At 40.1% G+C, this 17,320-nt stretch overlaps 1 protein-coding gene across 3 annotated transcripts in view; it reads right to left on the bottom strand.

Annotated features, from left to right (window-relative positions):
* LOC140186261 (early estrogen-induced gene 1 protein-like) overlaps positions 1-17,320 on the bottom strand; it is a 105,524-nt gene that overhangs the window by 73,382 nt on the left and 14,822 nt on the right. The window lies entirely within an intron of this gene.

Here is a 17,320-nt window from a genome sequence, read left to right as displayed (position 1 = left end):
TGGATATCAATTTTCAAGAAGCTGATTATCAGATATGAAAGTGACGTGCTCTGCTCATTTGAGTGAACAGAGTGTATTTAGAGCCTTGATGCTATGAGCACAGGCCTAAAAGGGGACATCAGCTTTGGTTTGTTTAATCCACCTGTGGATTTCAAGAATTTTATGGATAGACAGCTAATGATACCTCTCCTGTGTTTTAAAGTGCCTCCTGCAGGCAGTCCTCAACTCACGAGTGTCCAAAAGACCGAGGATCAATGTTGCCCAGCGAAGTGAGTTTTGACGTCTTGATCTTCAAACACTTTTCCACAGGCACCCAATGCCTGTGTCAGTTCAACAAAGATGGTGGTAAATTTTGTTAATGTACTCCTTCCTTTGCTAAGAGATGACTCCTAAGAAAAAGCAGTTCCAGAGTCTTTCTTTTAAAAAAAAACTTATCGTCAGAGCAGATTGCTAGATAACTATTGTTTTGGGGATATTTACTGTAAAACCTATTCTACCCTTCAGTGAATGCGTACATCCACAGACATTGACTGCACAGTTAGCTTGATGTTACAAGTTAGAGTAATCTTGTTTCATGAACGGAAGTGACAGGGGTTAAACAGTTTCTACATTTGTCCTGTAGATTTGTCAACTCAAGCAGGAAGCTTGTTGGGGGTAAGGTATGGCATGGAAATGAGAGATTGTAGAAAATGTCATGGTAATGAGAGGTCAAAGGCATGTAAAGAGGGATCAAAGTTTCTCTGCACTTTTGGACTTGTTGCACAGTGAAGATGTCTATTCTGAGCCTTTTATGGACAGAATCCACACTGCAACCCAGTGAGAAGGTATTGAAAGAAAACCATTGCTATAACTTTCCTCCCTCGTACAGCAGGGAAATCCTTCAGATTTGCACACTTTACTGTGAATGGTCATGAACACATCTCAAGAGGGCTGCTGCTTACCAAGAGAGATGAATGTGATTTCACACCATTCTTCTTTGCTAGCCTCATGCAGTGGCAAGGGTTTTTTGTTTATTAAAAATTGGCTTTAATGCAGATAGCAAAGATAACAAAAGTCCACAATTTTCAGATAACACAAAGCTTGGTAGTGCGGTAAATAGCAAGGAAGTAATAGACTGCAGTGCATGTATTGGCTGGTAGAACAGACAAAGTGGCTGAAGAAGTTAAGTGGTTCAGTGATGCATATTGAATTGAATTGGCTTTTTTACATCCTTCACGTACACGAGTAAAAATCTTCATGTTACGTTTCCATCTAAATGTGCAATCATAGTAATTTATAATAAATAGAACAGCCAATGTAATATAGAGTACACTCAGATCAGCGCGAGTTCATCAGTCTGATGGCCTAGTGGAAGAAGCTGTTCTAATGCCTGTTGGTCCTGGCTTTTATGCTGCAGTACCATTTCCCAGATGGTAGCGGCTGGAATAGATTGTGGTTGGGATGACTTGGGTCCCTAATGATCATACAGACCCTTTAAAATTTATTTATTTATTACACACTTGTCCTTGTAAATATCCTGAATCATGGGAAGTTCACAACTACAAATGCGTTGGGCTGTTCACACTACTCTCTACAGAGTCTTGCGATTAAGGGAGGTACAGTTCCCATACCAGGCAGTGATGCAGCCAGTCAGGATGCTCTCAATTATGCCCCTGTGGAAAGTTCTTAGGATTTGGGGGCCCTTACCAAACTTCCTCAACCATCTGAGGTGAAAGAGGCGTTGTTGTGCGTTTGTAATCACACAGCTGGTGTGTACAGACCATATGAGGTCCTCAGTGATGTGGATGCTGAGGAACTTGAAGCTGTTTACCCTCTCAACCCGAGATCCATTGATGCCCGACTCCATTCCTCCTGTGATCCACAATCAGCTCCTTTGTTTTTGCTACCACCCCACCAGCCTCCGTGTCCAGCACATAATTCTCCACAACTTCCGCCATCTCCAACTGGATCCCATCAAGCACATCCTCCCCCCACCCCGCTTTGCTTTCCGCAAGGATAACTCCCTACGTGACTTCCTTGTCCATTCATCCCTCCCCACTGATCTCCATCTTGGCGCTTATCCTTGTAAGTGGAACAAGTGCTATACCTACCCCTACTCCTCCTCCCTACCATTCACGGCCACAAACAGTCCCTCCAGGTGAGGCGACACTTCACCTGCGAGTCGGTTGGAGTCCAGTGCTCCCAGTGTAGTCTCCTGTATATTGATGAGACCCGATGTAGATCGGGAGACTGCTTCGCTGAGCACCTATGCTCCATCCGCCAGAAAAAGTGGGATCTCCCAGTGGCCACCCATTTCAATTCCACTTCCCATTCTGACAAGTCAGTCCATGGCCTCCTCCATTGGCAAGATGAGGCCACGCTCAGGTTGGAGGAACAACACCTTAATTCTGTCTGGGTAGCCTCCAACCTGATGGTATGAACAATTCTTGATTTCTTGAACTTCTGGTAATGCCCCCCACCCCTTCACCATTCCCCACCCCTTACCCCTCTCACATCTTCTTGCCTGCCCCTTTTCTTTCTTCCTTCCATGGCCTTCTGTCCTATCCCATCAGATTCCCCTTTCTCCATCCCTGTATCTCTTTCGCCAATCAACTTCCCAGCTTTTTACTTCACCCCTCCCCCTCCCGGTTTCACCTATCAGCTTGTGTTTCTCCCTTCCCTCACCACCCCCCCAACCTTTTAACTCTACCCTCATCTTTTCTCCTCTCATCCTGCTGGAGGGTCTTGGCCCGAAATGTCAATTGTACTCTTTCCACAGATGCTGCCTGACCTGCTGAGTTCCTCCAGCATTTTGTATGTGTTACTTGGATTTCCAGCAACAATAGATTTTCTCTTGTTTGTGAAACAATTACAGTACAATAAGTGGAAGTCAAAAAAAATGTGCTGGAATGGAGGGACTTAGCTGTATGCACGCAAAACTTTCCCACTTCCAAAAAAATTATGTTGAGAGTTGAGACATATAGGACCCTAAATTTATAAATGGGAGGCACCGATCACAGGGAAGTCATCTGAACTTTTGAAAAACAAGTCTCCAATTCTGGTCAACACACTTCAGGAAGGATGCAGGAGTTCCTGGAGAGGATACAGGAAAGATTCATTGGAATGGTTCCAGTGATGGCTGATTTCATCAACATTACAAATGAGAAACTGGGGTTGTTTTCCTTGGAGCAAGGAAGCTTAATATGGATTTAATGGGAGGCATGCAAGATCGCCACTGATTCAAGCAGGCTAAATAAAAAGATGCTAGTTCCAGTTCAAAGGGCCTGGGCAAATAAGTAGACATGGGAAGGTGAAAGGGATTTTTTTGTTTCAATGAGTAATTTGAAAATCATTGCATGCAAGGATGGAGTCAGTGATACAGCTTGGAAACATGCCCCTTGGACCAGCCATGCTGACCACAGTACCCTCCTGACAGTCCCAGTTTCCCCATACTTGGCCATAACCCTTCAGGCCCCTTCATGCCATGTTCCTATCCAAGTGCCTCTTAAATGGTGCAATTGCACCCAGCCCAGCCACTTCCTCTGCAGCTCACTCAAGGTGCTCACTACCCTCCTTTTAAAGTTAGTTGCCTCTCAGACCTCTTAAATTTCTCCGCCTTATCTTGCATCTGTGTTCTCTAGTTTTGGATTCCTCTACCCTGGGGAAAAGACTATGGCCATCCACTTTACCCACACCACTCATGATTAATAAATTTCTATGCAGTCATCTTCCATTCTCCCACACATCAAGGAATAAAAAATCCAGCATGGCCGGCCTCATATAACTCAGGATCTCTAGACCTGACAGCAAACTAATCTTTCCTGCACACTCTCTAGCTTGACTACGACCAAAACCGTACACAGTACTCCAAGTGTAACTCCAATGATTTGTGTAACTGCGAAATTTCTTTTACAATCAATAATCTATCTATATTGTCCCTGCTCCTAAACTTGATGCCCTCACTCATAAAGGCCAGTACGGCAAGTGCCTTCACCACTCTACATACTCGCTTCCAGTGGTGTGACACCTGTACTCCAAAATCCCTCTATTCACACTCAGTGCCCAACCATTCACTGTACATGTCCTACCCAGGTTTGACTACTTTAAGTGCATCACCTCACATCTAAATTGAAATGTATTTGTCATTTCTCCCCAACTATCCTGCTTCACTGTCAACAGGACCCCCTAATGTAGCATCATCAGCAAACTTGCTAATTGTGCCGTGTCTATTCATATCCAAATCATTTCAATAACAAATGCCAGATTCATAAAATTGACCCTTGGGGCATCCCAGTTGTAACAGACTTCCAGACAGAATTACCGTCAACCATCATTCCCTGCTCCTCCCCCCACCCCCCCCATCGCACCAATTCTGAATCTGCATTGTCAGGTCCCCCAAATCCCATCCAACCTAATTTTCCAGATCAGTCTGCATGTGGGACCTTGTCAAAGGTCTTATTTAAGCCCATATAGACAAAATCCTCTACCCGACTCTATCCTCTTAGTTGCCTATTTGGAAAACTCCAAAAAGACTCGCCAGACATGACCTCCCATGCAAAAAAAAACATGGACTACTGCTGATCAGGTCTTGACCATCAGATCTTGTCCCTCTGAATTTCCAGTAACTTACCTACAAACGGAGTCAAGCTCAAAGGCCTGTAGCTCCCTGGCCCTTCCTTGCTACTCTTCTTGGTCAATAGAACAATTTTAACTACCCTCCAGTCTTCTGGAACTTAGCCAGTGATTAATGACAAAGCAAATATCTCTACAAGAGCCTCTTACCTGGCCTTCCTCAAAATCTGGGGGTGCACTTAGACAAGTCCTATGGCACCTGCCCACTTTGAGCACTTCAAGGTTGCAAGTACTTCCTTCCACATATGTATAATGCAAGACCTCATTACTTATTACCCTAATTTCTTTGACATTTATGGCATTCTCCTAATAGTAAACACCCAGAAACAAACATTAAAAATCTCAAAGTTAGGTAGGAGACAGAATTAATCAATGCCTTGAAGAGAATCAGAATATACTTAGGATACAGCATGCAGGATCATGGTAACAGTAGTACCTGGAAATGAAGGAATAATGTGACTATGAATCTGTATCAACAGGGCCACAGCCTCTTTCCACCTCAATCTCATGAAGTAGTAACTGCTCTGGTCAGTAATTGGGAAGGAAGCTTGCATTCATAGTCTCAGTCTTAAATCTACAGAAAGGTGTGTGCTCACTTGCCTGATTAAAATGGAAATGAACAATCTAGTCAATCCAAACAAGATGCAACTGTCATCTTAACTGAAACAGGGCTCCTTCACTAGTTGGGGCTGACCAGTTATCTCACCTTTTATTACAACGCATCAAGACCATGCCATATTGAATTAAAATAAAGTGATCCAACGCACAGTCAAATTCCATGGCCCCAAACTGCAGGAGCTAATTCGCATACTTCATTTGAAGGAGGTTGAAATATGAAGTAATTCCAATATAGCATCTTCCACACCAAAGTTTGGTGGTTATGACTATGGCAAGAGACTCAGGCACACATGATAAGTTTAAAATAGAAAACACTAGCACTCAGTACAAATATGAACTTCACAATAATCATTCATCAATCAAGGCAGTAAAGCATGCACAATGATTCAAACAAATTCTCTTATTTGGAAGGGTCTTGGCCTGAAACGTCAACTGTACCTCTTCCTAGAGATGCTGCCTGGCCTGCTGCGTTCACCAATTTTTGTGTGTGTTGTTTGGTTTTAAGTACTACCAGCTCAAAGATTAAGATCATATGCCATGCTTCAAGCTTCATTCTTTAAAAACTGGTCAATAATTTTCTTTTTAAATCTCTCAGTTTACTATACGCAAGCTGATACAGTGAACACTGTTAGAGAAGGCAGTTTAAAGAAAAAAAAATCAAGCTCAACTTTGCCTTTACTTGAAGGACATTGGTATAAAATTGCTTAGTTTTGGCCATGAGAATAGCCACGAAATACATACGTCCGTGAAATGCTTTTCCCAACTTTCTTTTTCTACAATAGGATTTAGATAGCAGAAACCTTGGTCCTGGAGCAACACATTTCAAGCATTTATATCAACTTGTCTCCGCCAAACAACATCAGCCCTCAAAAATAGAACCCTACCAAGATCCTGGAACCAGAAGACTACTTTCCATATCTCAGGAACTACTTCTCAGGAGGATGATAAAATTCACCTTCTTCAGTAGATTCAGAATGACTTCAGAACCATAATACATAGCAGGTAGTCAGTCTAGCCCCCAATGGTTTGAGTAGAAGAATTTACTTGATACAGCTCTCTTGAAACAACATTCCACTTTTACATTAGTATTTGCTCAATGCTGTCTCACATCAGTTACAAGTTAACCATAAAAGGATTAAAAACAGTTCAATTAATTTTTGTAGAGAAATAACGAGAGAATCATTCTATAGAGACAAACAAGAAGCCTTGTTTTGCCAAAAGATTACAAGTTCAACATTTGAATTTAACAGTGTATATGGATTACAATTAGATATTTTAAATTCAAAGGCAGGATGGTCCTGACAATCATGTCACCAATGCAAAAAAAAACCACATTGAAAGTGATGTGTGATTCTCTGTACAGTACTTCACCACTATTTCAAACATCCCAAAACAGACATGAAAACGTTAAAATTGATTTTACAGAACTTGTCATCTCCAAAACCAACAATACAAATTCCATATTCCTGCACATTTGTAAGATGGCAAGTTAGTGTTAGAAATACTGCAAATGCATTTTCTACATTAGGGTGCCTAAGGACTTTATATTCATAATATGACATTAATGGACAAGTGCAGTGCTTCTATCATAGCTGTATTAGACAATGTGCAGACACCACATCAGTCTCTGCATTCCACACATCATTCTTTGCAATTTCTATCATCTCAAATGGATCCCACCACAAGGCACATTTTCCCTTACACCTCTGTCCACTTTCTACAGGGATCACTGTGACTCCCTAGTCCACATGTCCCTCCTTACACTTAGCTCTACAACTGTGTAAAGTGCTACACCTGCCCCTATACTCTTCACTCACCTACCATTCAGAGCTCTAAACAGTCCTTCCAGGTGAGACAGCACTTCACTTGCAAGTCTGTTATATCCTGTGCTGCAGGTGCAGCCTCCTCTACATCGATCAGATCCAACACAGACTGGAGAACCACTTCGAGCGTTTTTGCTCTACCTGCTGAACAGGAAGAATCTCCTGGTGGTCATTCATTTCATTTCCACTTCTTCTCACAACAATGTCTGTCCGTGGCCTCCTCTACTGTCACAATAAGGCTAAATGCAAGTTGGAGGAACCACCTCTCATTCTGTTCGGGTAGTCTCCACATACTGCACGAAAACTGATTTCTCCAACTTCTGGTAACTACTCCCTTCCATTTCCACACCATCCCTCCCAAGCTTTTGGTTTTCCCCTCATACTGGTGGCCCCCTCTCCCCATCTCCAGCTCATAACCTAGTTCCTTACCTGCTTCACTTTATACCCTGGTCCACTGTCATTTCCTATCAGTTTCCTTCTTCATCCCTTTACCTCTTCCACCTATCATGTCCCACCTTCTGATACAATTTCCCTTAATCTCCCTCCCTCCCCCACCTTTCATCTCAGTTGGACTCGCCCATCATTTGCCAGTTTGTAGTCCTTTCCCTTCCCCCACCTTATTCTGGCTCTGCCCCCATTCCTTTCCAGACCTAATGAAGAGTCTCAGTCCAAAACATTGACTCCATTTCCCTCCATAAATGCTGCCTGGCTTGCTGAGCTCCTCTAGCAGTTTGTGTGTAACTCAATTGATAAAGCAGAACTCCCCCCTCCCCAGGATTGCAGAAGCGGCTTAAGCCAAAGAAATTGGCAATTTTCCTTCTTTTATTGACCTTCAAAAATAGTGTCATATCCATAAGCATCATATTTCAAAATTGATATAATATCTGCATTTTTTCAGTGTAAATTCAACATGATCTTTTACATTCAACAGCTCGCTCCATACCCCTCAAAGGAGTGCCACACAATAACAGATACCAAGCCTCCGCATCAAGGTGGTATCAAGACTGACGACCAAAAGCTTGGTCAAAATAGTAGATCAAATGGCAAGAGTCAACCCTGTGATATCTTTCTCAGAGGCTGACATCAGAACATCTTTCAAGAGGGTGAACCTACACAAAGCATCAGGCCACAGTGGTGTATCTGGCAAGGCACGGAAAATCTGTGCTGACAAACTGCCTAGACTGTTTAAGAACATCTTCCACCTCAATGCTGTAGTCAGAGATTCCCACCTGCTTTAAAACAGCATGAACCAAGAGCATCAGGTACCTCAAAGACCACTGCCTAGCAGGTTCATCTGATGAAGTGCCTTGAGGGACAAGGCTAGAATTAATTCCTGCCTGTTCAAGGTCCTGGGCCTACTGCTGCAATAGGTCTACACTAAATGCAATCCTACTGGCCCTCCACTAGTCCTTGGACCACCTGGACAACAGCGAAATCTACATCAGGCTGCTTGTTTATTGATTATAGCTCAGCATTCAACACCACCATCCTCAGTATTAATCAACAGGCTTCAAAATCTGGGCTGCTGTACCTCCCTCTGCAACTGGGTCCTTGATTTCTTCATCAAGAAGCCACTGTCAGTGCAGATCAGATATAATATTCTCAGTGACCATCAGAGGCATATCTTAAGGATGCATGCTTAGCCCACTACTCTACTCTACACTCATGATTTGCAGCTAAGTACAGCTCAAATGCTAGCTACAAACTCACAAATGACAACATTCAATCATGAAGTGCTTTGAGTGGATGGTAATGGATCGTATAAAACTTTTAACTGGATCTTGGACTTCTTGTCAGAAAGACCCCAGTCTGTCCAAGTTAGCAGCAACACCTAATGCTCTATCACACTGAGCATTGGTGTCCCTAGGAAGGCACTCCAGACCACTTAAGTTGCACATCAATGGCTCTGCTGTGGAGAGAGTGACGAGCACAAAGTTCCTTGGTGTGCACATAATGGACGATCTAACCTACATCCACAACACCTCATTACTCAGGGCAAAGCAGCATCTACGCTTTGAAGAGATTGAGGCTCCCCACCTCCACTCTAAATAGTACTCCTGTAGAAAGCTGCAAGGCATCAGACTGCACTACAGAGGATAGTAAAAACTGCCTGGAGGATCACAGAAGTCTTCCCCCACTCCCTGAATTTGTGACATTTACCGGGAGCATTGTATACGAATGACCAAAGTATTGTTGACGATCTCTACCAGTCATCCCACAATTTCTTTGACCCACTACCATCAGGAAGGAGATACAGAAGTGCTAGCACAAGGATATCCAGACTGGGTAGTAACCTCTTCCCTCAGGCTGTGAGACTAATGAATACCCTGCCACCACTGAGGTCTTGTTACTATGACAGCGAGCTATTTATTGTACTCTTTACCGGTGTTGAGCACTACATGCATTTTGAATTAGATTAATTTAAATCTGGTAATTTTTTTGTTTTATGTGCTGTGTGTGATGCATGTTTTGTGGGTGTTTTGTGGTCTGGAGGAATGTTGCTTGGTTGCATTTATGTACAATCAGATAACAATAACCTAGAACTGTTGCGGCAGAATCTCAGATGAGGAGGCGGCGGCGGCGGCATACAGGAGCAAGACAGTGTGGTTAGTTCAATGGTGTCACAACAAAAACTTTGCATGGAATGTCGGTAAGACCAAGGAATTGATTGTGGACTTTAGCAAAGATGAACCAGGAGAACACAGTTTTCATTGGGTGGCAGTTAGCAGGGGAAAGGGTTGTTGTGTATTTAATATTTCAGTAATATTTGAGTAAGCTTGTACATATACAAGTTGATTAAGCATTCTTGTTCATTTAAATAGTTCATTATGGGTTATATGTCTAAAAACGTGAATTGCATAGTCATCACACTACCACATACTTGCAGGCTTTGTTTAAAAACTTTGAACTCCCATGAATTAGTTTATTGTTTTGAAGATACAAAACACAAGGGTGAGCAGCTTCAAGTTCCTGATGGTCAACATCTCTAAAGATCTCTCCTGGGCTCAACATATTGCTGCAATGAGGGCATGCCAGTGACTATAGTTCATTAGTTGAGGTTTGGTATGTCACCAGTAAAGCAGCAGACTATTGTGAACTCAGCCAGCTCCATCACGAGCACTAGACTCCTCACCTTTGAGGACATCTTCAAAAGGTAATCCCTCAAAACGGCAGTGACTCTCCCTATCAAAGACATGCCCCCTTCTCATTACTACCATCAACGAGGTGGTATGGGAGCCTGAACATACACAATGCTTTAAGAACAGCTTCTTTCCCTCTGTCACCAGTTGTCTGAACTAGCTTGCTCTTTTTGTATTCTTATTGTAGTTTATAGTAATTTCTACTTATTGTACTGGTACTGTAAAATAAATTTCCGACACATGTCTGTGATAATAAACCTGATTCTGATGTTTCTCAGGGCATTTTAAAGTACCGGTAATAAGGAGATAGAAAGTGAGGCCGAGAGATCCAGAGAGGAAATTCCAGACTCAAGGATTTAGCAACGTTGAGGTACAACTGGTAATGACCAAGCCATTAAATTTGGAGAATAAACAAGATAACAGAACCAGAGCAGCGCTAATACCCAAGGATTAAGTGACTGGAAATAATAGACATAGAAGACTAGACCAAAAAATTTTGCAAACAAGGATAAGATTTGTGAAAAGAAACAAGCCACTGCCTTTCTGGGAGCTAATGTGTGTCAGCGAGCACAGACATAATCAGTGAACAGGATCTGGTGCAAATTTAAGCTTCCTATCAAAAGAATGACGCCACATAATCCAGGAATGCATGGGAATAGTCAGAGGCTACAATTGCATGGGTGAGGCTTCCAATGCCATTTCCATTTATTAATGTGGATATTAGCTGTGTTTAAATACAAACTGATACCTCGCTCTCAGTTTCACAGTAAGATGAGCTCTGGGGCTGGATTTGTTCCTTACTTGGTAGTTCCATTACCTCAAAGAGTAACACATCGAAAGGATTCTTCTCAATGCAACAAACATGATACTACCACGGCGTCTTCCTCCCCTCAAACCTCCCTTAGATAGGTACCAAACAGATTTAAAAATACACTTTCCTCATTAACCACTTCAAAGGTAAATAAATACAATTGTCTCTTCAACAATATTCTTTATCCATAGTTAGCATAACCATTGGCTCTGATGTGGTTGAAAGTGCTATTTTAAAAATTATATTAAGGAAACAAACTGAAGACAATGGAATTTTATCAACACACTATCAAAATTTTTAACATACAATTCAGTGGATTAACAGGATTTGCAGAAAATGCATTGTTCCATTCACATAATCTAATGAACTAATTACAGATACTGCATACCATTTTGTCTACATTAAGACTGTTATTTTAAGCAGGTGATCCAAAGATTGCCCTGCAATCAATCATCATCTGTGTTCACTCAAAGCCTTTATTTTCTTCCATTTCACTTTGGCAAAAAGTAAAAATCCAGCCATTATTTTGTAAAGTAATGTAGATAATTGAATGGTCTGGTTGGTTAGAAGCTGGTCTTTTGTTTCTAGGGTCTGAGTTCAAATCATGTCCATGGTAATGAATGGAAGTCTTCAATGGAAGTCTTCAATAGTTGACTTCTTAACCATTCCCACGGTGCAAAGGGTTTACATCTCAGAAAAACATACTGCACATATTGACAATCCAAATCAAGCACCTCTGAATTGGTGAACAGCAAATTGGATTGGTGGGTGGTTTCATCACGTAGTAACATCCTTCATTTAAGAATATTCAGAAAACAACTACTTACTGTAAAAGACTATCAGAAAAAGATTACTACGGTACTACAATGGCAAAATTATTAGTTTGACTGTTTGAAAAGAACTGAATTCTACAGTATGACTAATTCCAGTGACCAAAAATGATACCATTCACATTAAAATTTGAAGTCCTAACAATGTGTAACACTTTGTTAGGCACAACTTTAACATATCTAAATAGTTCTAAATTTGAAATGTAGCAGAACTCTCATTACTAATCAAGATCCCTGTAGTAAGTAATATATATGGAAAAATGACCAAGCAAATGGTGCTGATGGAGCTGCTTGCAGATGTAAATATGCAGTAAGTACAAATATCTAACAGTATCCAGTCCTGAGGAAGAGTCTCAGCTTGAAAGAATGACTAGTTATTTCTCTCCATAGATGCTGCCTGACCTGCTGAGTTCCTCCAGCATTCTGTTTGTGTTGCTCTGGGTTTCCAGCAATGGCAGAATGTCATGTGTTTAAAAGTGTATGTTCTCTGCACTGATCCTTAATTGCTATTGCGAACTTGAAATTACAACCACAGATTTTCTAATATCCTAAGTTCATTTCTTCAGATTGCTAAAGTTTTGGGATCAGTAAAACCAAAAAAAATGTGAACAGCAGTCATGTATAAAAAGGTCCTGACTTGAATAAACAAAAAAAACATGCATTCAGGACGGTGAACACCATGATAAATTTAACCTTGAAGTACAGCTAACTCTGATGTTAACCTTTGACAGTGCGCAACAACTTTCAGAGCGATATTAGTTACATGTGTACATTTATGAGTTTCCCAAAACATAACTTTCAAACAGCTAAGTTAATTTTCTTTACCATAATGAGACTTGCCACTATCAAAGAAAAACAAGTTAAACAAATATCCAGCAGTACATGAAGATTAATGTTATTTTTTCTTGGGTTAAATTAACGTCACATAATTCAAGATAAGCCCAGAAATGACATAATCAGTCCTAATGTGTAAAATTAACTGTAACCCAAGAAAGCAATGATTCAGACTGGTTGACAACTGGTTTGTGATCTGTGCATTGAAATAATTTTATCTGCTTCCAAAATTTATCAGAATGAGACGGCTTGCAATACAGGTGTGATGGCTTTTCAATAGAATGCAAGATTGCCTTTAATCACACCCCAGCAAAAGCACACTATCTGATAAAAATGAAAATACTTGAATATGACCTCAGATCTAAAGGTAGTAACAAATGAAATGCTAGAATCTATATGATAACAGGAATTCAAAATACCAGGAATACCAACATGTGCTGAGTTGACGGCTATGAGGTGATCACCGTAAGTGATCCATGGTTCCAGTTATAAAGTGCGTAGGCAAAAAAATAGTTCAGGCCATGGGCAGGAAACGTTGAACACAGGCAACCAAGTTCAGTGATTACAAGATTCCCCCCACCCCACCCCCAGATACTGTACCACTCAATTCAGGGAACAGTGTGCAGTGGAGTGGAGTAGAGGCAGCTCTGCATTTTAAAAAAAGAACATGCCATTTAAAATTTCAAGTTATATAAGAGAAAATACGAAAGATCCCAAACAGCATTCAAATTCTCCTGATACTATTTAAACAAATTAATTTGCCCTTTCCTCCATGCAGTTGGCAGGGCATTGCTGTGCAAATTAGTTGCTGTTTAGCCTACATGAATAACAATGTAAACTGTTGATTGTGTCATTCTTCAGGATTTTGCAGCTTTAAGAAAGGCAGCACAAATATCTTTTACCGTTGTACTGTAAAAGTGCCTTTTTAGGGTAACTAAAGGAGGACCTTGTAAAGATTTTCCCCAGTTAAAATCTACACAGATTTCTCCCATGTAAAACCAAAAGCTGACTCTGGGAACTATACAAGAGCTGCTAGCATCTGCAACGCTATACCAGAATGTGTAACTGGCTTCAGGAATGAAAGGGGTGGAGGAATGGGGGGACGGTTTAAAAAAAAGGGCTTTGCACTAGAGGCAGGAATTTGGTATTCTAAATTTACGACATTAAACAGATTCCACATTTGGACTTTGATATTTAGAGTCTGAAGCATTCTTTAATTTATATCAGGACTCCCCAACTCAGTCAGCTGCAAACCATTCTTTTAGTACCGCAACAACCACCAAGCCAAACCACTAAAGAAAATTTGTCAATGATCCAGATAAATCAGTGTTATACACTGTGTCTCCCCATAACAGTCCCCTTCAGTGTAATCCAATCCAACTATTTCCATCCCCCATGGTATACTGCACTTTCATCTGACCCTCAACTCCAGTACATTTTCTCCCTTTCTCATCCATTCCAGTATGCAGAACATTAACCACTTCCATGCAACTTTCATTACTTTAACAGAGAATCAAAAACATACGTGTCATTTTGCCTTTGGCTCAAAACATTAGAAAATAGCATATTCACATTTAGTATTTAAGTTATATGTGCTTCAGATACAACTTTAACCTGAGACTTCATTAGATTTGCCAAGGTACTTTAGAGAATTCATTATTTTTGCTTGTAATAATATTAAAAAAATTCTTCAAAGACCACATATGAATTCCGAGAACAGAACATCAGACTCAAGTACCGATTTATGATCCAAACTTAAACTTTGGGAAATTGTATATTGAAAAGGGAAAGGAATTACAACAGGGACTGTTTAAAATCATTAGCACTCAACACAAACCAGACTGCACAGATGGCTACAGCAATATACATTTGAATAGTCACAAGTGCAGTCCACATTGATATGAACCATGTACTCTGTTGTCCAGAATATGATAACAATCGAGTCTGACAGTCAGCAAATAATTAATGAGACAAGCGATGACTGGAATTAGAAATTTCTAAAGCAAAAGGAAATTTTCAAACACAGCTGACTTGTTATGCAACTGCATCTAAATACAAGGAACTTTACTCATCATTATGTAAGTCAGGCATCTTAAACCAGAAAGTTCATTACTAAAGTAATAAAATAGAAAAAACCTTCTCAATATGATTGTTGTACTTTTATGTACAAGCCAATTCCAATAAATGCCTGTACCAGACAACTTTTAAGTGCAAAGTGAGAGTCTGTTCTGCTGTTTCCATTTTAAAGGATGCCACTTTTATAATGTGATCTGATAAATAGTTTTAAAATGCAAAAAAAGATCAATAGCAGAATACCTTTTAAAAATGACTGGAAAATTTAGTTGGCCTGGTTTTGCCTACAGCTAGTGAAACTTCTCAATGCAAACAAAATACATCTGAGTAACATCACAAACAAGAGAAAATCTGCAGATGCTGAAAATCCAAAGCAACACACACAAAATGCTGGAGGAGCGCAGAAGGTCAGGCAGCATTATGATAAAGTGCAAGCAGTCCTGATGAAGGGTCTCAGTCCAAAACGTCAACCGTTCACTCTTTCCCAGAGATGCTGCCTGGCCTGATGAGTTCCTCTGGCATCTTGTGTGGATTGTATCTGAGTAAATTAACAATCAAAAGCAATTAGTCACTGCTTTGAATTGAACATAGCATACTAAACAAAATTTTCTTCTCATTTTAACTCTTGCACTCATTCTAACTTTTATCAGAAGACTTCAAACGTGATCAAAGCTAAACTGCCAAAGTGCTGAGGCTCTGCAGTCTTGTACAGATTATTTGTCGAGTCCTGCAACTCACAGCAACGTTCAAAATTTACTGCATCAGTGGCAACAGAAAACATTTTCATGAGAATAACACATGGGTTCTCTTTAAAAACAAAGAGGAGCTGTATGCAATGTTATTGTGCATCATTCTTCCAACCCTCCAGTGATATAATAACCATCTGTGCTTTGTCTCGATTTTCAAAAGATTTTCCAAGGGAAGATACCATCTTCAGCTGCCTGGTACAGCTGAATTCCAATCAACACAAAGCTGCTGTTAACAAGTTTCTTTACATCAGAATTACCATGAACAAGACTGGAAACCCCTGGATGATGTATGTTTGCACTCACTGGGTGCAAACATCTACCAACACACCAGAAAAACCTTTACATGGGTTGACATTCATCACCTTTGAACTATGAACTGAAGAAACACCTGCTCATCGTTAACAGCTCAAACAAAACATGCAAAGCTCACTTACATTGAATCTGACTGTAGGCACCAGCTGTAGCATAAATTTCTCGGAAATCTAGTACTAACATGTATAAACTTGACTGTTAAATGGTTACTTGAAATTTTATGGCCACTTCGAATTAATTCTCTACTTGTAAATATAAGGTAATATTGGGAGGATGTACTGTGAAAATAGTTTCAAATATATTAAAAACAGCAAGATGAAAAAAGTTAAAATGAACAAATCTCAAATCTGTCCTGTTAAGAAATTGCACATTTTATGCTTATATCTTGCAGAAAAGACAAACATTGAAGTATTTAAATGTTCAGTTGAATGTTTGTATTTGCCACATCAGCCACACAAACACATCTTTCATCCAGTATCTCCTCCCCAGGCACAGTCTGGCAGGACAATCTGGAAACAATGCTGAGTGTGGGACGCCACAGTGGCTTGCTGTTTTTGAGTCATCCCATCTGGCTACAGTCATTATGCAGACTGTGTTGAACAAAATGGCAGAATAAGAAAACATCTGCCACTGTTGCTTTACACATATAGGACCAAGGAGCAGGGTCACATCCCTGCCATTCCACAGAATTTGTCAGTTCACCACATTTTCCTTGCAAAAACATTAGAATCCTAATAAGGCTGTCAAAAAGATTAAAAAGATTAAATTTAACATTAATACGTTGCAACTCAGCTTCCCCCTCCCCGAGTGTTCTGCACATTTCAAAATGGATTTTCAAACATGTTCGACTCCTTTCAAATATGGTTTTTAAAAAAGCAATAAAAAGTGATTTAAAAAACAGCATCTAATAAAAGATACCCCTTAAAAGAATTGTTCAGCTTTTAAACCAAATTACATATAGTCATCAGCAATTCAAACGGTTTCTTTGACAATTTCTAACAATATTGGTCTGTCAAGGTATTTAGAGAATAAAGGCATTAATATTTTGGATGTAGCCTTGCATTAACCTTCATAATTCTGAAGGTGTTCTTTAGAAGTATCAAACTGTACATCTTTCTACATCACTTACCAATTCTGCTGAGCAATTTCAATATTGTTTTAGACTTTCAAAAACTTGCCATGTTTTGCTCCGTTTGTTTTTCTATTTTTTGTTTTTGAAGCAGCAAGAGTGTTATTTTTCTAAACATCAGGTCAAAACAAAAATGAATTTTCAAAGTTATGTATCATGTCAGAAGACAATTCATAATAAAATGGAAAAAAACAACTTTGCATTGCACTCTTAAATCACACCAAACAACTTAAAGAATCTCTGCTGAAATTACCTCCGTAATGCACCTGAATGAAGCAGCAGAAATTGAGGCATATCTTTTTGCCTTTCCAAATTTGTGGGTACATGGGCTCAATGATGTCAAATAAAAACATCAGTGCCTCAAAGTCAACACCTTTATTTAAACCACTG

Source organism: Mobula birostris, chromosome 22 (genome assembly GCF_030028105.1).
Source record: "Mobula birostris isolate sMobBir1 chromosome 22, sMobBir1.hap1, whole genome shotgun sequence".
Classification (NCBI taxonomy): domain Eukaryota; kingdom Metazoa; phylum Chordata; class Chondrichthyes; order Myliobatiformes; family Myliobatidae; genus Mobula; species Mobula birostris.
The sequence above is the reverse complement of the archived record's forward strand: the minus strand, read 5'-3'. Positions and strand labels throughout refer to the sequence as shown.